At 44.2% G+C, this 4,718-nt stretch overlaps 1 pseudogene across 1 annotated transcript; it reads left to right on the plus strand.

Moving 5' to 3' along the window:
* The first annotated feature begins 2,439 nt into the window (after positions 1 to 2,439).
* LOC100952494 lies at positions 2,440 to 3,492 on the plus strand (annotated as a pseudogene). The gene has a single exon (XR_155083.3). The product of XR_155083.3 is annotated as a glyceraldehyde-3-phosphate dehydrogenase pseudogene (transcript).
* Positions 3,493 to 4,718: the final 1,226 nt, after the last annotated feature.

Here is a 4,718-nt window from a genome sequence, read left to right on the forward strand (position 1 = left end):
TGTTGTTGATACTTTCTATTGCATCTTTAAGTTCCCTGATTGATTTCTTCAGTTCCTTCAGCTCTGCTATATCCTTTCTAAATTCTTCATATTGTTCATCTCTTATTTGATTCTGTTTTTGGATTTCCTTTTGGTTATTTTTCACTTTCCCTCATTGTTTCCATCATTTCCTTCATTTTTTCATCATCTGTATTCTAAATTCCCTTTCTGTCATTTCTAACATTTCTTTATAGGTGGAATCCTCTGCAGTAGCTACCTCATGGTCCCTTGGGGGGTTGCTCGACTGGTTTTTCATGTTGCCAGGATTTTTCTGCTGATTATTCCTCATGAGTGTTTTCTTTTATCTGTTTCCTTGCCCTAATTTTCCTTTCAATTACTCTTGCTCTTTAAGTTAACATGCCTCTGGAGTAGGGTTTCAATGAGTGCTTTTGGTATAGGACCATAAGGATGAGAAGTTTGAACAGCAAAAAGGGAAAAAAGAAAAGAAAAGAGAGAAAGGAGAGGGGGTGAGTAAAAGGGAATACTGACAAAAAGAAGAGAGGCACAGAAAGAGGGAGATAGGAGTAATATAAGTGTAGAGTAGGGTACTTTGACCCAAACTTAAAAGCCCCCAACCTCTGGGGGAGCTGGGTTGGGTGGTTCCCTTGAGGTCAGCAATTCTTTGCTAGCCAGTTCACACACAGTACTCCACCTCCACCAAGTAGAGAGGAAAGACAAAAATGCTATAAATCAAACCAAAACAAGCAAACAGAAAAGTTATGGGATAAAACTGGGGGGAAAACCAAATGATAGGAGTAGAAACACTGGCAAAAATGAAGTTCTAATAGAAGGCAACAATGGAAAATGGGTGTCACCGGTGGCTCAATGGGTAGGGTGCTGGCCCCATATAATACAGCCCTGGCCAAACTGTAACAAAAAATAGCTGGGTGTTAAGGCAGGTACCTATAGTCCGTCCCATCTCCTTGGGAAGCTGAAGCAAGAGAGTTGCAAAGCACAGGAATTGGAGGTTGCTGTGAGCTGTGTGACACCATGGCACACTACCGAGGGCAATAAAATGAGACTCTTTCTCTACAGAGCTAAAACTGTATATCCTATAAAGAAGACAACAACGGAAGATTAAATTTAAACTAGAAAAATAAAGAAAGAAAAGCAAAAAAAATGAGAAAAATCTAGAGGGAAAATGTTGAAATTAAAAAAAAAAAATTTAAATGTAGGCATCTAAAGTGATAAATTTTCCTCTCAGAACTGTTTTTACAGTATCCCACAGGTTTCGGTAGCTTGTGTCTTCATTGTTGTTATGATCAAGGAAGTTAATGATTTCCCCTTTTATTTCTTCTGTGGGGAGAGGGCCAGGCGCCTCTGCCTGTGTGGCCTGCTGCAGGTCACCCGAGGGTGCGCACGGTTGGGACAGACCCTTCTCCCGCCACAGTGTGGCAAGATCTCACCAAACCGTGCAGACTCATGCAGCACCCGGGGCCACAGTGGGGAGACCAGTGTGGCTAGAACTTCCACTGGCAGGGAACCTGCTAAGACACCCGCGGCCGCATGCAGGCCCCAAGCCCTTCCAGGGTCTAGAGTGTGAGCTGATCTACCTCCTGAAGTGCAACCTCAGAGCCCCTGGCCCCAGCATGGCCAGGAGAGCCCTTCTCTTACAGTGAGTGTGGCAGGGGCTTCACCCACCAGGGAGCAAGATTAAAGCACTAGAAAAAGCCACACCATTGTTCCTCTTTAAATCATCCTGGTGATTCCCCTTGTTGAAGAATATGCAAGTTAAATGAATGCCAACAACAACTCTGCCGAGGTTTTGCCTCCTAGCCCATGAAGGCCTTTTAGATGAACCACAGTCTGGCAAAGGAAAAGCACTCTCCTCATGAAAAGCATCTTAAGCTTCAACTCTTGACAAATGAAAACCAAAAGCCCCTGTTGTTGAGCTCATAAAGAATCTCCAATCTCCACAGCAGAGACTTCAACCAAGACTAACTGAATCACCAGGGTAGGACAGAGACCAGCTGAAAATAAGACAGAGCCACTGAAACCCACTACACCAAGCAGGTCCCCAGTCTATCAGGCCATAACACTGTATGGGTCCTTGACAAACCTCAAGAGGAAAAGCCAAATGGGTTAAAATAATCATGGGGTGGAATCAGCAGAAAAGCTCTGGTAATACGAATAACCAGAGTAGATCAACCCCCCAAAGAAAGGATGTGGCAGATAAAACTGAAGATCCCCTTTATAAACAGATGGCTGAGATGTCAGAAATTGAATTCAGAATTTGGATTGCAAATAAGATTAATAGAATAGAGGCAAAGATAGAACTAGAAATTCAAGGAGCATTCCAAAAGTTCACTCAAGAATTCAACGAATTCAGGCTCTCTGGCTCTCCCGTTCGTCAGACAGCTGCTTCTTCTAGTGCAGCGCCAGCCACATCCCCGAGGCACCATGGTGAAACTGAAGGTCGGAATAAACGGCTTTGGTTGGATTGGGCACCTGGTCTGCAGGGCTGCTTTTTACTCTGCCAAAGTGGATATTGTCACCACCAATGACCCCTTCATTGACCTCAACTACATGGTCTACATGTTCCAGTATGATTCCACCCATGGCAAATTCCATGGCACAGTCAAGGCTGAGAACGGGAAGCTTGTCATCAATGGAAATCCCATAACCATCTTCCAGGAGCGAGATCCCACCAAAATCAAATGGGGTGAGGCAGGTGCTGAGTATGTTGTGGAGTCCACTGGCATCTTCACCACCATGGAGAAAGCTGGGGCTGACCTCTAGAGGGTGCCAAAAGGGTCATCATCTCTGCCCTTTCTGCTGATGCTCCCGTGTTCATGATGGGTGTGAACCATAAGTACAAAAACAGCCTCAGCATTGTCAGCAATGCCTCCTGCACCACCAACTGCTTAGCCCCCTTAGCTAAGGTCATCCATAACAACTTTGGCATTGTGGAGGGACTCATGACCACAGTCCATCCCATCACTGCCACCCAGAAGACTGTGGATGGCCCCTCTGGGAAGTTGTGGCATGATGGTCACGGGGCTCTCCAGAACATCATCCCTGCCTCAACTGGTGCAGCCAAGGCTGTGGGCAAGGTCATCCCTAAGCTGAATGGGAAGCTTACTGGCGTGGCTTCCGTGTCCCCACTGCCAACATGTTGGTCATGGATCTCACCTGCCATCTGGAGAAGGCTGCCAAATACAATGATATCAAGAAGGTGGTGAAGCAGGCATCAGAGGGCCCCCTCAAGGGCATCCTGAGTTACACTGAGCACCAGGTCGTCACCTCTGACTTCAACAGTGACAGCCATTCTTCCACCTTTGATGCTGGGGCTGGCATTGCCCTCAATGACCACTTTGTCAAACTCATTGCCTGGTATGATAATGAATTTCACTACAGCAACAGGGTGGTGGATCTTATGGCCCACATGGCCTCCAAGGAGTAAGAACTCCCAGACCACCAGCCCAAGCCAGAACATGAGAGGAAGAGAAAGACCCTTAGCTGCTGGGGTGCCCCTGCCTACTCAGTCCCCCACCTCACTGAGAATCTCCCCTCAACACAGTTTCCACCCACACCCCCTAAAGAACAGGAGGGGCCTAGGGAGCCCCATCTTGTCATGTAACATCAAAAAAGTTCCCTGAATTCAAAAAAATAAAAATAATTCAACGAATTCAAAGACAAAACCACCAAAGATTTTGAAACATTAAGGCAAGAGATTGCAGCCCTCAAAGATCTGAAAAATATGGTAGAATCTCTTGGTAACAGAGTGCAGGAGGCAGAAGAAAGGATCTCAGACATAGAAGACAAAGCTTCTAAATATGTCCAAATGTCCAAAGAGAATCAGAAATGGAAAGCAAAAACGAATCATTCTCCCAGAAAGCGCTGGAATAATTTGAAGAAAACTAATATTCACCTTATAGGAATCCTTGAAGGCGATGAAGTTGCTTCGCAAAACACAGAGGCTCTTCTTTATGAAATTATGAAAGAGAACTTTCCAGATATGTCAAGAGATCCTGAAATTCAGATTGCAGACAGTTTCAGAACCCCAGCACGACTAAACCCAAATAAAACATCCCCCGGACACATCATAATTAGCTTCACTAAAGTTAATATGAAAGATAAAATCTTGAAAGCAACAAGATGTAAGAAAACCATAACCTATAAGGGGAAGAATATTAGAATAACTGCAGATCTCTATGCCGAAAACTTTCAGGCAAGAAGAGGGTGGTCATAGACATTTAATCTCTTAAAACAATATAACTTTCAGCCCAGGATCCTGTATCCAGCTAAACTGAGTTTCATTTATGATGGACAAGTTAAATACTTTAATGACATCCATGCATTGAAGAAATTTGCCATAACTAAACCAGCTGTCCCGGATATTCTCAGACCTATTCTCCATAATGACCAGTGCAATCCTCCACCACAAAAGTAAACTAACTCAGAAACTATTGATCAAACTCCAACTTCTACAGTGGCTAAAGGATTAAAAACGTCCACTGGACTTTTGAACAACTTGATACCTAAAATTTTATCAGGTTTATCAATAATCTCAATCAATGTGAATGGCTTAAATTGTCCCCTAAAGAGGCACAGATTGGCTGATTGGTTGCAGAAACTCAGACCAGACATCTGTTGTATACAAGAATCTCATCTTACCTTAAAAGACAAATATAGACTCAGGGTGAAGGGATGGTCATCTATATTCCAGGCTAATGGAA

This window comes from Otolemur garnettii, unplaced genomic scaffold (assembly GCF_000181295.1).
Source record: "Otolemur garnettii isolate 467f Iridium unplaced genomic scaffold, OtoGar3 scaffold00735, whole genome shotgun sequence".
Taxonomy (NCBI): Eukaryota; Metazoa; Chordata; class Mammalia; order Primates; family Galagidae; genus Otolemur; species Otolemur garnettii.